General features: G+C 40.4%; 1 protein-coding gene across 4 annotated transcripts in view; it reads right to left on the reverse strand.

Moving 5' to 3' along the window:
- LOC121882639 (kelch-like protein 29) overlaps positions 1-21,346 on the reverse strand; it is a 218,704-nt gene extending 197,358 nt beyond the window's left edge. For 2 of the 4 annotated variants that reach the window (XM_042391010.1, XM_042391013.1), the window contains exons 1-2: positions 21,030-21,346; positions 4,908-4,976 (exon numbers count right to left, since the gene is read on the reverse strand). The gene's annotated coding sequence lies outside the window, so the exon portion shown is untranslated. Of the gene's footprint in view, positions 1-4,902; positions 4,977-20,205; positions 20,227-21,029 lie in introns of those variants that run through there. The other 2 variants (XM_042391011.1, XM_042391012.1) reach the window with 2 other exon arrangements.
- Between the last annotated feature and the right edge of the window lie 2,165 nt (positions 21,347-23,511).

Here is a 23,511-nt window from a genome sequence, read left to right on the forward strand (position 1 = left end):
GAAAAGCCTGACCTTGCTCCCCCGTTTCTCTTCTCCCTCCTTCCTGCACACCTGATTGCTCTCAGCAGCAAAGACAATATCAGACACGCACCTCATGGCGATCAGGTCAGAGGTTGCATCATTAGTAACATTACTTTTCTGCTTAGAACATACCTTTACCCAAGACTACCCACATCATTTTCTGTCTCTACTCTCTACAGCTAAATACTTCGCTGGTGCTGCATCCAGATAAACGCCCTTCTCAAGGTTTTTTTTTTTTTCCCTTTGTCAGCAGGTGAGGACTCTGTCTTGTCTTAATAATGGTGGTGGGTGGGGGCTCACCCTCGAGCAGACTAAAAGGCAGGGCTTTTTAAAAGAGCGTTTAACATTATATAAGGCTGCTTCTGCTTTATGTTATAACTATGCTGAAAAATGTGGATGTGGAAGATGACACATGACACGACGGCTTAAAGTCAAGAGGAGAGAACATCACAGCATTAGGTAGAAGGACATTTGCGTATAAACACAAACTGTAATTATGTACTTCTGTCTTTTTTTCCCCCATTATGAATACTGTATTCACAAAATATAAAACAATATACATTTAATTTCGGTATCTAATATCAGTGTTATTAAAAACTGAAACTTACTGATTTTAATTATGGTTGGTGTAAAGTGAGGATGCTTACAAAAATATTGCTATAATCTGTTTTTATTTATCAGTTAACTTCATACAAAGTGCAGTAAAGAGAAAAAAACCCCGAAATGAAATCAATATTTGCTGTGACAGCAGCAGTTCTCCTCAGTACACCTGCACACAGTTTTTCAAGGAACTTGGCAGGTGGGCTGTTCCAAGTATCTTGGACAACTTGCCACAGTTCTTCTTTGGACTTCTGCTGCCTCACTTGTTTCTGTCTCCTCATGTAATCCCAGACTGACTCTATGAAGTTGAGATCAGGACTTTGTGGGGGGCATATCATCTGTTGCAGGACTCCTTGTTCTTCTTCTTACTGAAAATAGTTCTTTATGACTCTGGCTGTATGTTTGGGGTCATTGTTAAGAATCTAAGAATCTAAAGAATAAGAAGATATATAATGTAATAATAAGATAAGAACCTGAAGTGCCTAAAACTTTTGTACAGTACTGCAGCACAGTAAGTATGTATGCAAAATGCAGTGTTATGTTATATAACTAAACAAGCTACATATGCCGGCATAGCCGTGACATTTTGTATGAATAATCATGATCCAATATAATTATTTTTAATGATTTTAGTGACACCTTTGACCAGAAGTTTGTCCATGACCAAGTACCTTGAAAACTAACAGCCAGATTTGAGAATCAATGATTTATTGATCTTGGAAACAGTAATTTTTGACAAAATTATTTAAACTCAAGGTCCACTTAGTTTTTTTTTTCCAACTAGTGCTGCAACAGTTTGTCGATGAATCAATTAGTTATCAACTATAAAATTAATCACCAACTATTTTGATAATCAATTAATTGTTTGAGTCATTTTTTAAGTAAAAAAGTGAAAAAAAACTCTGATTCCAGCTTATCAAATGTTATTTTCTGGTTTATTGAGTCTTCAATGACAGTAAACTGAATATCTTTGGGTTGTGGACTGATGACATCATCTTGTGCTTCGGGCGACACTGATCCTCATTTTTTGACATTTTATAGACCAAAGACTCAATCGATTTTGTCAAGCTATGGCCACAAAATGTGCTGTGGATATTCATGGTCCCCAGGAAATGAATCCTAATGTTTTTGGTGAGCTCTTGACACTTCTCTGGGGCCTCCATCAGGCCACATAATCATCATATCACAATATGATTCCAGTGAAACATGATGGATGATACTTGCCCAACCCTTGGTATAAATTTTAAAAGGTAATGAACCCCATTTTCCCATTTTGACCTGGCATATGGCATCCACTGATCCAGAGAGCACTTCCAAAAAAGGTGGCTGACATCATTAATGTGGACAAAAAAAAAGACATTCTGCATAGAATATAGAAAATTACTGCTCAGTCCAAAGTCTGGGTTAGTCCTGTGGACGAGGACAAAGCTGGAACAACAGTTAAAACGAGGTGACCACTTGGTGTTATTAGTATTCACTGACAGGAAGAAGTCACAGCACACGTCTCACTATAATTTTCTGCACTCCTCAACAGAAGAGATGTAGCTTTCTTTCTCATTAGCTGCTGCAGAGTCCCCTGCAGTCTTTTATGCATAGCCACCCCCAACCTTCCTCCACAACTACTGCAGCAGGTAGGCTGCCAGCTGATGGCACCTTTGTCTGAGCGGCTCTGCATGCTGTTAGAGACCTGTTTTCCTCCTCACAGAAGCTTGTCATCTATCATTACTTGAGGTAGCCTTGAGAATGATTCCGGCAGACAGCTCCAGCTTACCGTCTGGGGGCCCAACGTAAACAGCACACTGCTGGGCAAACAAGGGTGATGATGACCATTACTTTCCAAGGTATGTGGTATAAAAACATATTGTGTTGTGTTCCAGCTTCAATTCCGCATGCAGGCTTGGCAGACAGTAGGATTTTTGATCATGTAGATTTATAATTTTGTACTCTAAAAAGGATGTTACTCTCTGTTCTTGTTCTCAAACTCTGCTGTGATGATTTAGGGCACATTTACACCAAGAATGTCTGGAGTGGTTTAAACTAACTCTGAATCACTCACTCTTTGTAGTTAAAAATGAGAACAACAGCATTCATACTTGGCTCTGCAACAAATAACCACACCAAGGCTCCCTGAAAATGCAAGTCTGCATCCTATTCCAAGCTAAATGTGGTGCAGTTTGTTTGGAGAAAGAACAGTCATACCAACTAATGGAAAAACCCCAAACCATTCCGAGCTTTATGGGTATACAGAGACGGATGGTGACACCTTATAGCCAACGGGTACCAACTGGCCATAAGATATTCCCATAGACGATTTCGATTAGCGGGTAGATGGGTTGAATGCAGGGTAACAATAGTGGACCTTAAAAGTTGAATCACCTTCCTTGTAAAATTCACTGAAAGTGCAAACAAATAAAAAAATACATGTTGTGGTCAGCTGAAACTCTCCTTAATGGTTTAATTATAATGCAAAGCCGCACTTTGTGGGCAGTACATTCACCTAAGAACTATAGGTCATAATGTCATCTTCAAAACTAGTAATTTTACGCCATAATACGTCTGACTTACAAACTGAGGGAATTTGTTGCTGTATTAATGTAGAGGTGGGATTAGTTGGTGGACACTGACAAGTTGAAGGCTAATGGTCTGGGTATGCTTGAAAAAAAAAAACAACCCAACAACTTCATATGAAGAGTCGTCTGACCACATCCAGAGGCCAAAGTGTTTATAGCCATTTGGAACAGCCACATTCAAATTAGGGTGAAAAGCCTGGTGCCATACAAAAACAGTGGTGTAAAGATTTTTTTTAAAAAGAGAGCTTGAGAGAGAAGTTCAAACCTTGCTTACTTTCACGCCTCCCCACATCTGGCCAATCACTTTGTGAGATGTACATCATTATCGGTTTCAGAAGTTACAGAAATTCCAATTCTGAACTCAGATAATTTCAGATGCTGTTTGACCATCTCACAAGCACTTCTGTTGAAATATACTGATGCCTTAATGGTTGAGGTTGAAGAAATCTAAGGCCTCGTGTTATGCTCAAGTGGGCTTCATCAACTCATATACTGTGTGAATTTTCCAATTTACTACAAGAAGTTGTACTTTTACCAACAAAGTGGTTAAATAACAGTGGTAAACTGAAACCATTCCAGGTTAATGAGTTGTGCTGTTTAACTTCAACACATGACGGACAACTGGCAACAGTCTGCAGCATCACACTAACTGTAACTACTGTGGTTCAGACTACAAAACACAATCTGCAGGTGTGATCACAGGTGAGACTTTAAAATATACTGTATGCAGCACAACAGTTAATTTGGCAAACTGTGAAAGCTGAACGCTGTGTGGACCACCACAGCTTTGGATCAAATAGGCAGCCTTCCACAGCACGCACACCAAACAACACAGAATGATTTTATACCTGAAGCCCCCCAGTGAGGGTTGAACCCCAGCAAAGAGCGCACATAATGAGTCCTGCTCATCAGTAATGCACTGACCCAGGACGGACACACACACACTAATACGCACACACACACACACACATACACACTCAGACACAAAAGCCCAACCCCCCCCCCTTCTCCCCCATGTGCCTGTGGCGCCCGCGCCTGGTCACCTCGCTCAGGGATCAAAGGCAGTATGTCGTTCTAATCAGTCCTCGCAGTGGGCAACCCCATTAATTCAATTCTATTTCATCAGCGGTGAGCAGACCACCAGAGGGGTCTGTACATTCCTGGGGTCCTGCAGTCCAGGAGTAATCCTATCTCTTAATGACCCGAGATCAGGCTCTAACCCCGTAATTGCTGACAGAATTGCAAGATCTTTGCAGGAGAAGAAACAAAGACAGACAGAGCTCATTTTCTGGACACTGCGGGGAAGTCAAGCAGAATTAATGACGCCATATATCAAATAATTCCAGACGATCGACCCCCCACTAAACCAGGCCAACACCACAAAACATTTACACACGCAGTACGCTCTATCAAAAGATCAAGTACTGCATATTATGACTGGGGACTTGGAATTTGTCAGGTTATGCTACAGCACAATTTATCGTTCTTTTGATCATTTATTTTTAACTTTAACAACAATAATAATGTTAGTTAAATTACTAAAAAGACATGTGACCTAAATGTTTTCCATGGGAAACAGAAAGGGTACAATGAAATGATGAGGTAGAATATGACTGGCTCATATTTCATTGTACTACCGTGCTGGGTGGCTTGTCTGTCGCATAATAAAATGTTTATTGGAACATAAGATAATGAGCTTTTCATATCTTACCGTACCTTTGGTCTCTGGTGGATGGGGATGCTCATCACAGACAAATTAGATCTTTTGAGTATTGCCGTCTACACCTGCAGAAACAATAACAGTTGGTTAATATGGTGAGGCTTTAAAACACAAAATGAAATGAAAATGTCTATAAATCTGGCCCTAATACTCTTGTGTTCGCCATCTGTTAATGATGAAAATCAGGCATCCCTTCACTCAAAGAATAAAAAAAAAAAAAAACCCATTCAAGTGAGAAACAATTTGCATCAAGAGATTTATTAGTGTAATCTTTGGTCTGGAGAACAGATAAATGACTCCACAGAGACATACGCTACAGTGCAAACCCTATCAATAACTATCCAACTGTCCTGAGAGAACATTAGAGGTCAACGCCGGATAATTTGGCAGGGGAAAAGGTCAAATTGAAGGCATATGGCTGGAGTTGGGGAAAGCTCTGACAGACTGGTAGCAAATGAATGCCTCAGTGGAGAAAAAAAAACAAAAAAAAAAACCTACAATTATATGCAAAACTGAACGCTCTGCTCTTTTTAAGATGACGACAAAGCAGATGGTTCGCATGGGAGATGACTTCAAAGGCCTTCATTGTCGAACGTAACAACAGCGCTGGTGTCCGTAAACAGCGATCATCTGACTCCTCCACAGTGGCAGCCTTTGGAGGTCACCACATCTCACTTTGAGTGTGTGTGTGTGTATATGAGAGTGTGTGTTTCTGTTTGGGATCAGTGTGCAAGGGCAATTTTTTGCTGAGAACAAGTAAAAAAAAAAAAAAAAAACTTTGGTAGACACCCTTTATCACTATGAATTGATCACAGTAAATCAAAGAAATAAAGATCAAAGTGGCAAAAAAAAAGGACTGTATCTTTAAAGAACCGAGAAGTATTTGAATCATTTTGATGCTTTTGAAACATTTTACTGGCCAAAATGAAGATCACACTTCCCCCTGCAGCTGATCTCAAAATGTGTAGTGTAAACATCAGGTTTTGGTAGAATCCCCTTCATATCAAAGAGCGAGGGGTTTTCTTTCTAAATTTAACAATCACACAGACAGAAATCCATCATGGATCAGGAACAGATATAACTTTCTGCCTCCAGTGGAGCCTCAGTGAACCAGAATGCAATGCAGCTGCGTTGAATTTAAGGCAAATGCTGTTAATATTCCTTTTTTCTTAGCTGGAAAACCTCTTGCTCTGCTCTCACTGGGATTATTGGTTTCTCTCTGCACCTACACATAAAACCCACAACCGGAAATTCTCAGGCACAATTATGCATGCTCTCTAGGGTTTCTCAAAAGCCATTCTGGGAAATGTAGGCAACTTCTTACTGAAGTAGAAATAGATGATGTAATGTAATAGATCTTTGTGCCTTGTAAGTACCCGTAGTTCAGGATGTACGTAATGCGGAAGTCTAGAAATCTGACGTTGCTGTTCTGGGCTGTATAAGCATGTTACTGTATATTTCACAAGGATCCAGTAAGGTTATGTTCTCAATGGAACTCTGTTGTCGAGCCTCATCAATATAATATGATGTCACAAGTTAAGACAGAAGAGTATGACGCAGTTTCAACCACCACCGTGTTTGAGTCTTCAAGGCAATCTTGTTGAAAACTGGAGAAACTGGGGTACCAGACTACTTCGAGCTCTTCTGTACTGCTAGCAGCATCGCGGAGAAGTCCAAGAAGGTGCGGTGCCCAACGTTCCTTCACGTCACGGGAGAAGAGGCGATCAAAGTAAGTAATACTTTTGACTTTGAAAACGATAGGAGAGATGAAATAGATGTGCTGAAGAGGAAGTTTAAGGACTACTGAGAGCCCAGAAAAAAAACTTACTTAGATATATACAGCACATGTTCTTCACATGAGCCCAGAAACAGTCAGAATACATTGATGCGTATGTCACAGATTTAAAAAATAAAGCCAAAGACTGTGAATTTGGACAGTTGCAGAACTCCCTGGTACTTGACAAAATAGTATGTGGCATAACTAACAACCAAGTGAGAGGCAGACTGTAACGAGAAGCAGATCTGACACTAGAAAAAAAACGATTGATATCTGCTGTGCAAGTGAGATTACATCCAGTCAAGTCAAAGCACTGACAGAGGAAGTAGAAGTGAACAAAATAAGAACAGTCAAGCCAAAAGACAACAAAGTTAAAGCCAACACAGGAAATCTTGAACAAAACGAGTCAAGTTGCGGTAGACGTGGCTTTAAACAGGGAACAAAAAAATGTCCTGCAATTGGCCAAACATGTAAATCATGCCACAAGAAAAAAATCCCTTTTGCCAAGATGTGTAGATCACAGGGTCAGCAGCAACAACATGGAAAGAAAGTGCATGCAATTGAGCAAAGTGAGAGTGAAAATGACATTTTCATCGGCACAGTCAAAGTGGAGCATGAAAAACACATCAGGGTGAGTCTGCAGAGAAAGAATCTGAGGAAGAAAAAAGGGACTGAAAGCTTGAGAATAAATAAGAAAGGTTTGACTTTTAAACTGGACACAGATGCAGACTGCAATGCAATGTCAGTTAAAACATTTAATGCACTCAATGTTAGAGGCTGGCTCGGGCAAAGTAAACGCAAACTCGTTGCTTTCTTTGGCCATAAGATAGCACCACTGTGCAAGAGAGCACTAACATGAGGGTACAAGGGCCAAAAAACACTGAGCTTGAAATCACAGAGGATGTTCCAGCTATACTGGGAGGAGCCCATTGTTTGAAACTAGGCTTAGTAAAGAGAATGCATGACGTTGGAAAGGAGAATGACATTCTTCAAGACTATGATGATCTCTTCAATGAACTAGGCTGCTTACATGGTCAGCACCATACACCTGTCGTGCATAATCCCTGTAGCACTTAGGGACAGAGTAGTTGTGGAACTACACCACATTGAAAAACTGGGAGTAATAGCGAGGCGGACTGAGCCAACAGAGTGGGTTTATGGTATGTTAACTGTGGTCACACCCAGGAAAATCTGTATTTGCATAGATCCAAAAGACTTGAACAAAGCTATCAAACAGGAGCACAACCCATTGCTCACTGTTGAGGAAGTAGCTTCCTGTACGCCAAATGCAAAGTACTTTTGTGTGTTAGACGCTAATCGGGGCTTCTGGCAGATAAAACTTGATGAAAGCTCAAAGCTTTGCACTTTTACCACCCCCATAGGAAGATACAGATTGCCATTTGGGCGTTTCATTGGCACCAGAGGTGTTTCAGAGGGCTATCGCGCAGATGATTGAAGGTCTAGATGGTGTAAACATCATTGATGACCTGTTTGTTTGGGGACAGTCCATGAAGGAGTATGATCACAGACTGAAGAAGTTGTTAGAGAGAGTAAGGGAGTACAAACTGAACCTTAAAAACAAGTGCTTTATCAGTACAAAAGAAATCAAATACATCAGACACGCTCAGTATCAGTGGACTGAGACCGTATGAGGAAAAGGTGAGAGCAGTGACGCAGCTACCACCGCCACAGAACAAACAGGAACTGCTGAGGAGATGATCAGTATCTCGCCAAGTTCATATCTAACTTGTTAGATATAAGTACTCCATTAAGGAAGCTGTTTGAAGTTGACACAGAGTGGCACACCTTAAACAGCTGGTCACCAACGCTCCAACTCTGAAGTTTTATGATGTCAACAAACCAATCACAGTCAGTAGATGCCAGCTCAGAAGACATCGGAGCAGTCATACTGCAGGATGGACAGCCTGTAACCTATGGGTCAAGGGCACTCAATGACTGTCAGCGAAGGTATGCGCAAATTGAAAATGACCTACTTGCTATTGTCTACAGATATGAGAATTTCCATCAGTATGTTTATGGAAAAGACATTCATGTTGAGAGTGACCACAAGAGAGCATCTTTAAAAAAACCTGTACACCAAGCTCCTATGAGGCTGCAGAGGATGCTGCTTCGGCTGCAGAGACACAGCCTTAAAGTCACGTATCAGACAGGCGAGGAACTTCATATTGCAGACGCATTAAGGCGAGCATTCCTCAAAGAGCAGAGAGAAGATCTGCTGGAGAAAGAATTAGACGTGAACATGATTACACCTCGGCTACCCATTTTCGTTAGAAAAACTGCACAGGTTCAGAAAAGCAGAGGACCCTGAAATGCAGCTACTGAAAGACATTACATTAAGGGGACGGCTGAATGAAAGAAGTGCAGAACCAAAAGAAATTCAGCCCTATTGAACATTTAGGGATGAAATTACCCACACATCTGGGCTGATGTTCAAAGCAGCAAAGCTCATTGTTCCACATCAGCTGAGACGAGAAATGCTTAACAAAAATCCACGAGTCACGCTCAGGAATTGTTAAGTACAAAGAAAGACCCAGAGACGTTTTATATTGGCCACGTGTCCTCACACATTGAGGAGATGGTATCTCAGTGTGCCTTTTGTAACAAACACAGGAACAGCGATCCAAGAGAGCCGTTACTCTCACACCCAATACCAGACAGGCTGTGGGAGAGAGTAGGGACTGATCTCTTTCACTACAGAGGATCTGAATTTCTGCTATGTGTGTGAACTATTTCTCAAAGTAGCCAGAAATCACTAAGTTGGGAGCCATCACCAGTAGCAGAGTCATAGTTGCAATGAAATGGATGTTTGCAAGGCATGGCATTCTTGATGTTGTCATCTCGGATAATGGTCTTCAGTATGCCAGTGCTGAGTTCCAAGACTTTGCAGAAAGCTGGGAAGTCAGGCACATCAAGTCTAGTCCCAGTCACACACAGTTGAATGGTCAAACAGAAAGAATGGTACAGACTATTAAAAATCTGCTGGAAAAAAAAAAATCAGAGTGTAATAATGGCAACCCCTACATTTCACTGTTGGAGTATCACAACACACCACTGGGACGGCGGCTGAAAGGTAAACTGCCAACTAGGGCTGGGCAATATATCGATATTAAACCGATATCATGATATGAGACTAGATATCGTCTTAGATTTTGGATATTGTAATATCCTGATATGGCAGAAGTGTTGTCTTTTCCTGGTTTTAAAGGCTGCATAACAGTAAAGTGATGTTTTCTGAACTTAGAATATTTGTGAAAGCACCAATAGTCATCCCTACAATACTGTCGCAATATTGATATCGAGGTATTTGGTCAAAAATATCGTGATATTTGATTCTGTCCATATCGCCCAGCTGTACTGCCAATCGCAACCTCACTGCTTACTCCAGAGAGAACTGTCCAGGTACGCAGGCAGTTGAGGGAAAAAGCAGGAGAAGCAAAAACTTTACTTCGACAGGCAAACAAGGAGAATGTCTGACCTGCAAGCGGGAGAAAATGTCAGGGTGCAAAGAGGAGAAACATGGCAGCCAACCGTGGTCCTGCACAAACATGAGAAATCCCTATCTTTTGTGGTTCGCGCACCGTATGGGAGACGTGTACAGGAGAAACAGAAAGTATCTGCGGAAAACAGATGAGAAAAGCTTTCAATCTACAAATCAACTTGAGGACATCTACCTGAACATAGACTCAGTGATGAAAGATTGTGACACAAGAGACAAAACATGCAATACACACACTTTTTGCTGTGCACACAGACCAAAAAGAGACGCCTGAGGAACAATCTGACACACTCTCATATCAAACCTGATCTGACAGACAATTCAGACTACCTGATAGATACAGAGAGTAAGGTTTAGTGTATCCATATGACATTGAAAGTGTCTTGGTCTTCTTTTTAAGATGTCATGGTTCAAGAGGTTTTGAGTTACAGGCTATATGCAATTAGCATTTTGCAACATTTACAGTGTGTTAAATGCTTTGGTAGATCTTATGTTTTGAAATAAGTCATATTTGCAGTTGTCAAGCTTAATAAAATAAACAGACCCTCATGTATGGGACAAAAAACAGACCAAAAAAACCCCAAAACAGGCTTTTGTGCCTTGTAGGTACCCATAATTCAGGATGTACATAATATGGAAATCTAGAAACGTGACTTTGTTGTTGTCCTGGTCTGTAGCAGCATGTGACTGTATGTTGCACAAGTAACCAGTAAAGTAAAAAAGTAAACAATGGAACTTTGTTGTCAAGTCTCATCAGTATAACAGATGAGGAAGCTTAAGGGAAATTCCGAGAAACAAAAAAGTAAATTCTAGCCACTCAATCAGAATAAAAAATACTTCTGGAACAAATCAGTTGTTACAATTTGACTTAATACTTGCAAAATCCAAGAGTTTTTCTTCCTCTTAAACTCCCATGTAACACTGCAGGATCACTTAGTGCCTTTGAGCAAGGCCAGTTAGTAATCACATAATTTTAAGTTTGCACAGATTCATGTCGGGCAGGTACATTCCTCTTTTTCTTTGCCCTAAAGGGATTCTGCCAAAAATCATTTAAAAAACAGGTGAAGACGTTGAAGAATCTGCTCTCCTTTAAACTAATCTACTGATTATACAGACAGTTCTCAGGATGGGCTGCAGAGTAGAACCATATGTCTGAGAGGCAAAGCAGACAGGGAAACCTCAAAGTGTTAAAAGTGAAATGTTATTGAATGCTCATTCATCATTTTTTGCTGACTCTACTTCCAAGTCACATACAGCATGTCAGACTTAATAGTCTGTAGAACATGATTTTGACTGGGTTTTTCCTTTTAAGATGAAAAATGGTGGATGAAGGCATGTTTCTGTATTCCTAAAAAACAAAAAAAAACAAAAAAACAAAAAAACGTCTGATTTCCATTGTGATGATTGTGCAAGAATGGAAACAGCTACCTTGCCAAATCTTTCTCAAGGGGATGATAAAAGACAGTAGCTCGCTGGTATAAAACCAGTTCTTTCCACCATCAGTTTATGGAGCTAAAAAAGCGTCTGCTGTTGCAGGGAGATTCTAAAAAAAGTTCTGACATATGGCTGATTATGTAATGCTGCCAAAATAATGCTAGGTGAAATCTCATTAAAAGTTAGATATCCAAGAAACTGTAATAAGTATTACACCTGAATACATTATGTTCAGCTGCCACTTCTTTTATCCTTCGAGAGAGTGAGGTTGTAACTACAAAAACACTGATGATATTCCACATATTTCGCAATATAAATACACAAAGCACTGGCTTAATGTAACGGAAATTCGAAACTTTTATCATAACATACTGAGCACTGTGGTAACTAAACCTGACATTTCATTATTGTATATTCACCAGAAAATGAATTGAAACCCCGTAGGAAAAATGTTTACTTTGCCATGAAATTAGAGATGTTTTCCATTAACTCCACACAAAGCAAGATCATTAACTACCTCATTGACTTCTCCCTATAGATTTATATTTTGTCTCCTCTTGCTCTAATTAACTAGTTGAATATCCATGAGGACAAAACATGCAGTTTGTGCCCAAAAAGTCACTACGGAGTGATATTTAAAAGAATTGCCATGGTAACGGATAATTAATAAATAAACATCTCATAATAAGTGGTAGAAAATCCTGAAATTGAAAATCTCAGTCTTCTTTCATGATCTGGATAAATGTGAAATTATTTTTGGGCTTTATTGCAGCATTAACACATTGTTAAAGAAATTGCTCAGATTTATTTTGCCGCCTTCTACTATTCACAGGATGCACGGAAAAAAAAGTTGTACCGTGCCAATTATTGTAAACTTGTCAAACTGAACCCCGGCAATAAATCACCTATGTAATTATCAATTGATTGAAGCTGCTATCTAACTGTGAAAAACACTTGAAAGCGTAATACATCAATTTTAATGGCATTTCTTAATCAGAATGCTCAGCAATCAGCAGAGACCAATTAGGGCCTGAGAGATAGAGACTCGCCATTAATAATCAAACTTGGCTGCCATCGGCTGCATTGGCTCTGTTCTCAAAAGGCTGCCGGAGCCTTTGTCAAGTGGACTATTCATTTCAGGGTGTAGGTATTGTCTAAAAATTCAAGACCGGTAAAGTGACTGGGAAAATACAGCGAGGGACTACTCTGAAAACTGCACTGAAACCCGGAGAAGTTTTGTATTGGCCAGATTTTCAAATGACCACCGACTATGGAGCAACTACAGTTTAAAGATTTCTCTCATAAAAATCAAACGGCTCCTTTTCCACGCGGTAATGAATTCATGTCCGGAGAGGGGGAATAGATAGCCCCATCTTGCAAATGCTGCGAAATAGAAATGTCTACTCGGGAAAAGCTATAAAATTACACCACGGCCCACAGGCACCGAGCAATGACAAAAGATATCTTTACAATGCCACCTTCAGCCACCGGCGTCTTAACATTATGGTTAGTTTTATTGCAGCCAAGATGTCTGTGTGTCTTTGAATACAAAAAAACAGCGAAACTGCAATACATAAAATATATGAGCTGCACAGAGACCGAGCAGAAACATTGCCCTTCATGTCTTTCCAAGCAGGAGTTTACTTCTCTCTGATTTTCACTGTTCATTTCCCTGGCTTCAGATATAAGCGGCAATCACTTGACTTTCAAGTCCACTCCAATGAACTGTAAAGATGTAAAGAGAGGTTAAGTAACCAGCATTTCATTTGAGCAGAGGCAGCAGTACAAGCAATGTCCCTTTCAAATTTTTTATTTTTTTTACCCCTATACACTAACACCAATAGCTCTATTTTGATATTTAGGTGACCCGCTGACACCTAGTTTAAGTAAAAGTGGCAACATGCAATTTTTCATCACTCACTGTGTATTAATAGCAACCGCTGGACCCCCATGCCAGACAGCAAGAGAGCATTTTAGCAAACAGTTTGCAAATAAAAACAGCCCGTTTTCATTTGATATTTGCTGCCAGATGTCGTGCAGTAATTACTAAATACAATTAATGACCCTGGTCATTGTGCTGCAGGTATTTATACAGGGAAAATCTACTGCCAGCATGAATTAATCAACGCTGGAGTACATGCATCACAGCATTAGGTGGTTGGGACGGGGCCAATATTTTATAAGCTGCTCTGGTCCTTGGAAGAATACATCCGGGCTAAGGCAAACAGGTTGTAAATAGGATGTTATTACTGATGCACATCACACCTCCTGCGAACGTATGATTTATGTATCCTCTTAACTCAAAAGCCACCTTTCAACTTGCACTGTTGGAGTATGCAAATCAGACATGGCTGTAAGTCGCTGTTATGTATACTTCCATTAACTGTGAACTATTTACATATTCATTCCTCACTGAAGATAAATAATTTAGAGTTTTACAGTTGCCTTGAAATAAAACACACGGCGGAGGAGGATAGGGAAAGCAGTGATATCGCTAGAATAAAAAAAGTCAGATAGTTGCAGTTATTCTTTATAAATGTATAATGGCCATATAACAATTTCAGAAGGAATCCTGTTTGATATCACATATTTTCAAAACATTTAATATGCTTTGTTTTCTTGCAAACACCAAGACAAATGACAAACTCAAGGCAGAAACACTCCACAGCACAATTACTGCAGCGCATAAACTATATACCGCTGTTACGTAGTGGCACCACTCAAATGACAGTAGCAAACCTCAAATGGTTTTATTGTAATTTCCCATGGTTCTGAAAAGAAAGGCGGGAGAGAGGGGGGGAAATGAGTTCAAGTGACTTCAGTGACCGGTGAAATTTGTTTTCCTCTTGAAGTAATTTGAAGTCTGCTTTGCCTCAAGCAGACAGAGCCGGTTTGAGTCTGACATTCCAACTCAAAACCTGTTCCAGCAGGCCTCTCTTTAAGCTTTGTTTCTCCTCAAGACAGATTCAATTATTCAATTTCAAATAAATTATTACATAATACATCCATGTCCTTCTAAAGGGCCGGCGTACTCTCAAATAATGTCTGGTATATTCTGCATTTTTAACAGTATAGACATACCTTGAATAGATTTTATATTTTATTATAGATGATGTGTATTCCGAAGTAGAGATAAGATAGTAAAATACACCTTATTAAAATGACTAAGGTTCATAAAAGAGACGCCAGGGGAGCTGTGGCTGTCAAACAGCCGCAGAGCAGAAATACTCCAATAGCCAGGCTTAATGGGAGTCTGCATAAACAACAAAAAACATGGCAGTAGTTGTGGCAGCAGTGATGAGCAACAAGATGGAAAAGATTTGCCATGTCCACCTCCTTCCCATCTCTTCCCCGTCTGTGGAGCAAACCTGCAGTGTCAACATATGGGGCTAACAGGCTTAACCTGCCCCCCATGGAGCCACTCACGACACAGCAGCCTCACAGACCACAGGGGCCCTGAGATGAAGCCTCACAGGCCCGAGTCCAAAACCAAATCCTCACCCCCTGTCCCCAAACATGTCAAGTGAATTTAAGCCGTTCGTGTGGGTATTAAAATTATGGTAATGGCTTCAATTTTTCTCCCCAGATAGGCTTTTTTTTTTTTTTTTGCAGAAAACCAAATATTTCCAAACACTCCATGAAATGACATTGGGTTAAAGCTATGGGTAAATCTCGAATTGGGTCCTTATTGGGTAAGTATGGCCCTTGGCCCTGGCTCTAGGTGTCAGCATGGTTGCTCAAGGCCTAATGAGTCCCAGCATTTTGCTGAGCAGCGTAGCTTGGCTTTGCTTCCTGCAAAGTACAGCTTGTGGACTACATAGAACACTCGTGCATTTGTTAATGCACAGCTCTTATATTTACACAGTAATTCATTGAAAAAAAGTCATATCTTACCATCCAACATCATAGGCTACATATAATTTAACATTAAAATGTTTCAGAATTAAAAACCTAATTTTAAATGACAGAAACTAACACTTAAAAGTCCAGCTTCCAACTCAGATCCCCATGGAAGGAGGAGATTCAGAGCTTAGTGCATTTTGAGACCATTTGGGTCTCTGAACAGTGAAAACGCAGGCTTTTTAGAAATATGATACCAGCACCACTAGCCCATCAGCAACTGTGTTCAAGAGGGCAGCTGAAGAGACTGCCTTTCATAGTTCACTGATCTCTAAAGAGCTTGAGAAGCGACGCGTTTGCTCGTGGCCTTTTGCCCTGTGTACATTAGCAAGCTTTGTAATGGCCCGTGATGCCAAATATTCTGCAGCATATTCAACCAAAGAGAAGAGAATCACTGCCGCTGAAGTCCAATAACCAAAGCATGAAGGCTACAGCGGGAATAACAGAAAGATGATTCACTACTGTTGGTTATGATGAAACATTCACCCTAAAAAAAAAAAATTTAACCATGGACAAATGCATCTGTCCTTGCACAAAAGGTACCACATCTTTCACTACTGAAGGTAACACCTGTTTTTCCCTCACTTACCAATGCAACGCAGAGAAAACAACCAGCATCTGATAAACATGTCATGTTTATCAGTAGCTTGTTAAAACTGGCTACAGAAATTACATTTGAAATTAGTATTAATAGAAACTGCAAACTTCACAGTTGCAGATCATTTGCAAGTGTTAATTTGAAAACACGTGATGGCGGAAAAAAAAAAAAATAAATAAAAATATTGCCTCAATCTGCTTCGTCTTTGAAGGAAATTACATCTTATCCTCCTCCTTTCAAAAACTCCATCATCTTAATATCAAAGCTGCACACGGACAACCAATTCAAGACACCATCAAGCCCATTACCTTTGATACGCTAATAAACATGGCCACACATCCTGAAACCCACCGTGATTAATGACAGACTGGATCTTTTAAAAATGACTGAGTTAAACAGAGCTTGCCTCACTGCCTCTTCACAGCAATTAACTGACTGCGGGCCGAGGGTGAAGCTCGGATGCGGCCGTTGTTGTCTCCAACAGGTACAGATAATTTAAGTTTGCTCCTGCTGTCATTTAACTGCTGCTCTCACCACTTCAGCATGACTACTCGATAAGGGGGGGAAAAAAAAAAGATGCTACCTCCTTGATAAGCATGCTGCACTCAGATACCTGTGTGCACCACTTATGTGGATGAAGCAATTTAGCTATGATGGGCTGTATTTCTTAATGCAATGCTTACAGAGGGAATTCAAATGACAGTTTCGAGTGGAACAAAAACAAGCGCGAGTGAAAAACAACAAACATGCTTTGTGGACTGCTTCAAGTGAAATGGTATGCTTTGTCTGAGAACTGGGTTATACTGGAATGCATTATTTGTTAGAGACATGTAATTCTAATATACATCATTTTAATTAATCATAATCATAATAATTTAATTTAATAATTTTAATTGTTTGGTTAGAAATCACACTTCTTTAACATAAAACAGAATTAGACGCTCTTGCTAATCTTAGGTAATTTGTGATAATTAAACCAGAAACTTAAAATAGGCTGCATATGCTCCATCCCCTCCTTTGCCTTTGGTTTTAAGTAGTGTTTAGTGTAAAGAGGTAAATATTTGCTTCATATTAATGCAACATCATGCACTTCAGGTTCAAGAGGTGCTCATACTCGAGTTTAATCTAAAAATCAAACAAAAGAAATCTTCATCTTTGATTTTTTTTTTTTTTTAAAAAAAGTTCAATTTCCACAAAGCAAAATATAAGATTAAAGTAATTAAAAGCCATTCTAGATTAGTAAAAAAAAAAAAAATATGCAGACAAGCTGTGTGTGTAACCTGCATGATTGCACACATGCACATTTTAAAGGTCCTACAGGAATCAGAAATTCCCTCTCATTACTGACACCGGTGGCCATTAAGTGAGCTGCAGTCAGCATCCTGGTGCTCACGTTCGCGCGTGTGCTCGCTCGCTGCTCGCTCCAAGGCGCGAGACAACTGCAGGTGATGTCTTTTTCCTCGCTTACGTTTCTCATAATAACATAAAAGATCTCTAACGTTGTGTTTTGTACCGTTTTGTAGCATCTCTCACTCACCAGTCAACCCGCCCAGCCCCACCCGCTGTAGGAACGCTCACTCACACACACACTCACACACACACAAACACAGATAGAGGCTCCTGTTAAACACCGGTAGGCTCAGTGAGCTGTGGCCGGGAAGCAACACTCTGTGGCTGGGAAGCAACACGCTGTGGCCGGTGAGCAACACGCTGCGGTTTTGTTGTGAAATATGGGCTTATTACCACTTTTGGTACAACCAACAGTAAAAAAAAAAGGTGTAAGCTATGTTCTGCTGTCGCTCTGGAGCTTGTTATCTGCTCTTTTGTTGAGGAAATAGTTGTTTTAGCTGTCTGTGTGCTCAGGAGTGAGCGACTTGTCATTGCGGGGGTGTTTGTTTGTGAAATGTGTTAAGAGCTAATATCTGCAGGGTGTTTCTAGTCGGATAGCACCATTTCTGTTGTGTCGTGTTGTGTTGTGTCATTACGCTGGTTGTTTGTTGACGTTAGCGGGAGAGGCAGGGCACTTGGGATTGCGCAAAAAACGTCACACCATTTGGATTTTTACGGAAAATCCGACGCGGGTCCTTCACATAGAAATCAGTCCACAGGCTGTTACAGACAACTGAGAAAGCCGGGGAGGTCTCATTTTTTAAGTTATGTTACAACCCATTCATTCATTAGAAATAAAAAAACAATTCATACGTGTAAATTGCTTCACAATTCTTCTATATAGAACCTTTAATATTGAAATTATTTAACCAGCGTCACTTCTTTGTTACCTGCCTGTCGCTAGAGATTCTTGAATTAATACAGATTTTTTTTCCCACAATCCACTGAAAATTTTCGAACCAAAACTACAAAGAACAGCTTCTACATACTGGTATCGTTTAATTAAAATAGGGTGTGAGATCCTAATGTGTCAAGCAGCTAAGTCTTAACTAAAAGAGCTTTTCTCCTTATGCTCATTACTGCATCTTTGCTCAGTCATTTTGAATGGATGTTGACCACTGCATTCAAATTACAGGTAAACTATATGCAGAATAAATCTGCACAGAGAATTAAAGTAAGAGATTTTAATCATTATTATGAAAATCTGCCAGAGGACATATTTGAAATCTGATTACGAAAAAATAGAGACTTTTTCAACTTAGGGGAAAATGGAGTTCATTGTCTAGTAGAGGCATAAAAACATGCACAATTGGTCTTCGTTTTGATTGGGGGGCGTGTTGGTCCAGATTGGCCTTGTAATACCTACTGCTCAACTGGAATCAGCGTAATTGCTGGCTACAGTCGCACATTTATATTTTGCTTTGGTGAGCCGGTGCAGGATAAATAGAAGCATTATGTGTGCATTCTTTAAAAAAAAAAAAAAAAAAAAAAAAAAAAGGAGACAGTGGAAATGGCTCCATCTCATCTGGGTTGCTGCCTTGCACAGCCGAGGCACCATTATGTTTATGTGACTGTTGTTACATGAAAAACACTTGGAGCCTGGCTTTCCGCGGTCATGTTTGTTGAGAAGGCTGGCACAGCTTCTGCTTTCTAGACTCCTTTTAAACAACAGTACATCACCAGAGGCAAAACCAATGGATCACAATTCATCCAAGTACAAGAACATAGAGCATTTCATCTGTCCAACCTTCTTCTTCTGTCCTATGAAAACCTCCTTCTTGGGGAAATTGGGAAGGAATTAAGTAAAAGAAAAAAAAAAAAAAAAAAAACAGCCTCAAGCCACAGTACTGTAATTTGCTGACCATAACAACAACAGTCTTTTTTCACTTGGCCTTTAATAATAGGACAAATGTCTCGGGGTAATTTCTAAATGAATTCCTCAGGCCAAAATCGGGTCCCTGGGCCAAAGTAAATCATGTTTGATATAGAAGGATAATCCCTGATTGTGTTTATTGTAAAGAAGCTTGTGACAAACTAGAGACACCACAACACTTCCACAAAGGTGAAGCTTGCCTGGCAATGAGGCTACGTAGCTTATCACACACACACACACACACACACACACACACACACACACACACACACACACACACACACACACACACACACACATGCACCCCTCTTTATATTGCTGCTGATGCTGCTGCGTAATCATCCACCTACAGTGACGGGTTATTCTAAATATGCAGAGGCAATTCTCCGTCATACGCGACAGATGAGGCGAGAAGACCCTGCTAAATGGCCCCAGCTCTGAGGCAAAAGCATTGTCTTACCTCATCGAGTGCAGAGCTGTTCAGAGAGGACTAGGACTAAAGCCCTTAATCCCCGCCTTGATTCACAATAGCCTGCTAGGTTTTCAAATGTCATCAGTGGGGAAGTGTGTCCTGCTCCTGCCCCACATGTTTGGCCCGTTAATACAATAACAACACCAGGGTACATCCATTTAGGAATATAAGACAGGGGGGACTGTATATCTATTTATATTTATATAAATAGTAACAAACTCTCATGCCGTGGCTCCTAAACAGGCATCATAAGAGTTGATAATAAATCATGCTAAATATGGACTACAGATTAAATGTGCTAATTAAATTCCTTCTTTCATCAATACGTTCTTACCTGACAGCCAAATAAAAACACTGCTTGTCACCAGAAGAGTGGCAGCAGATTTCTAAATAAGTGGATTCATCAGTAACTTGAAGAGTGTCCCTCACAACCAGTACTTCACAGCCGAGGATGCACTGTAACAACACATGGGACCCGTGATGAGTAATGCTTTGTTGCTCGGAAAAATAAGTCTTGCGTAGTGTAGGCTACAAGTAATATACATCTGTAGAATACAATAATAGGATTTAGTAAATACACTGAGTAGAAAGTATAAGGAATAAGCATACAGCCAGAGAATGGGGTTCAAATGTAATCTGTGCACTTTGCATATTTATTTTTTACTATTATTTATTATGCATATTTCAGTTTGCATGGTAATTTACTCACCATTAAAGGCTTTACGGCATAAGATTAGTGTTTTATACCATGTTAAACTGATTTTAACACAATTAAGCGGTGTTTTTAAATGTTTTTATAAAAAAAATTAGCTGCAGATGCCACCAGCTGTTAGTCCTATATTGATGACCTTTTATCCGACCATTACTGTATGACTCATTGATTGGCATTTGTCGGTACAACCTGTTCGGTTTCTGTCACAAGGTTTGAGATGTGAAGTTAGTTATTTCCCTCTTGCAGGAGCGCTTGCGCACAACGTGCGCGCCGCAAACAGGCTATGGTCCTCCGCTAAAGGGTAGCAGTGAAACTGATGATACTCCTCTCATTCATTCATGATAGGACAAGTGCCCGTGTGCCGTCTAAACTCCTGCCTGACATAAAGCACGTCAAAATGAAGCGTACAAAGAGTCAGCGTGGCGACTGTTTCCATGAGCGCTTACCTCCCCGGCCGCTCGCTGCTCCTGTCCCCCGGCGTTTGTCCTTGTTTCGCTACGGCGCTGCTTATGTATGAATGCTGTCTTTATCCCGCAAAGACTGCTGTTGCATTTTACAGCAAGAGGAACAACACTGTGCACTGGTGGCGGCTGTGTGCTGGTCGGTAAGTGGCCTGTCTGTGCTCGGCTCTGCACGTCACCAAGTGGAGTGGACAGGACTTGGCAGACGCGTCTTTCTGTGCTCGCTGCGCGGCGGCGGATCTAGGATGTAAGCGACTGCTTGGACGGACTGGCACACCGTGTGGCCACTTTACTCCCGATGCTGCTCCTCCCCTTTCACTTTGCTTTCCTCACACCAGCCCTACAGCGCCTCCCACCCGACACTGCGTGCAATTGCATGTACCTGCAGCGCTGTATTCACACATCAGCATCAGTATGAGCAATCCAGCCGTCCTCAAAAGAGGGTCCTGATTTGGTGACATTTTTATTCATTCTCAAGATGTACAAGGAGAGAATGTATAATTAGGCTGCTATTATTTAACATCCCCTTGCAGTAAGAAACCGTTTCCACAGGCTATGAAGAAGGCTCCAGAAAACATTTTCACAAGGCTTTCAACTGGTTTAAATTACCCCAACAGGACCCCAAACACTGGTTGTTTTTCCCATTCATGAGCACTGCTACTTTTTCAACCTACCTGGTAGTTAAACGCTGGTAATTACATTCACTGTGTATCCAGGTTGTAAATCAGCCCCTGATTAGATGGCTAGAATGGAAATCAACAGGGCCCTCTCTAGCTGGATCCAAATCGCCTAAAATCAATGCCCTTTTTTGCTTTCCTGACCACTTTTCCCAGAACACAATGAGGAATGAGATGCGGTCTAAGCCAAGATGTGAAGGTAGAATAATGAAGTTAGGAAAAGAACCACGCCATTAAGAGAATCCACTTACATTTGGTTATTCAGCCGTGGTGTCAGACAGAAACACCTGAATTATGCACTCTTATTTAAACACTGTCTTGGCAAGCAATTTTGTTTTTTGAAATGGCCACATGATCCTCTGCATCTTTCGTGAAAGGTGTTGTGGAAAACAAGACCCGAGGCGCCTTTTTTTTTTTTAACATTTAGAGAGTTCGATCAGCTCTTATCTCGGCTGCCTCTCTGATACTTGTGCTGCGATTAACTCAGTGAAGAACCCTGTAATCCAAAGACTTTTGTCCAGTTAGGAGCTTTAAATACTGTCCACTTCTTACAAACCCCTCTAAAGCTTCCCACTTGATGCTTAACAGGACTATTTATGTTCACCTGACAGCTTATAACACTGTCAGTGAAACATGAATGCAGAATCCATTAGTTCATTAGTTTAGTTTTGTAATGCTCTTGCCCCTGCATATAAATTAGTACAACTACACAGGTGTTTTCACTTATTTTGCTTGATTAGACCTCCTCTCATAACTGTGTGGGCGTGCACATTGTGTTTGATTGACATCTCTATCAATTCCATATGAACAGAGGACAACTTAATTCTTCTTATTAGCGGATAGAGTTTGGTGACATCACGTAATGTCATGTATAGTGCCACTCATTTTCAACCTGAGCAGGGGTCTAATGTGCGTGAAGTGAAAACACCTGTGTTTAAACTTACAGCATGAGTATAATACAACATAATGATAGTATAGACTTACAGTAATCTTTTTTATATTTCACAGTAGGGAAAGCACAGTTATAAATAATAAAACTGACGATGGCTGAATTCCAGTTAGCTGCTTCAGTTTCAGGGTCCTGCTATTGTGCATGCTGGCTCCCTGTCACTCTGCCATGGCTTACTGGGACACATGCATTGAACAGACTAGAGCCCTCATTATTGTTATTAGTAGCACCTGAGCTTTTCCTACTCTAAATCAAAATGTCTGCTGTGAAAAAGCCCTATGTGATTATTATAATTTGTTGAAAAGTATATCTGATATTGAGTTTTTGATCACATGCAACAAGCATCGCAGTTTTAACTATTGACCCAATTCTCACCACAGTCATAACACTTGGAAAGGACGTTCCAGAAAGTAGGAATACGTTCGGTTACAGCTCATGGACGCTTTGCAGAACATGACATTAGGCATTACTTCCTAATTCCTACTTCCTTCAGCCTCTGCATTACAATTGCATTACCACTCTTTTGATGGTTCATCCCTAATCAGGTTCTGTAAGGGAAAGAACATCCCCACGCCCAGAGATACCAATCCTGTTTTTATAAGACACTCCTGTAATAGTGATAACCTCTAGTAAGAGAATACAGACTGTTTTACACACTTATAGAAGTGTGTGAATGTCATTAAACTCACTACTACTTCAGAGTAGTTTTGAAATTTAGGCTGTAGTCTAATTTAGAAAATGCAAGACTTTAAAAACACTCGCTCTTAGCACTGTATAAATATCATGTTCACCAGCATATGAGTTAAGTATATGCACTCCAAAATGCTTGGGTAAAATACTT

This window comes from Thunnus maccoyii, chromosome 17 (assembly GCF_910596095.1).
Source record: "Thunnus maccoyii chromosome 17, fThuMac1.1, whole genome shotgun sequence".
Lineage (NCBI taxonomy): Eukaryota > Metazoa > Chordata > Actinopteri > Scombriformes > Scombridae > Thunnus > Thunnus maccoyii.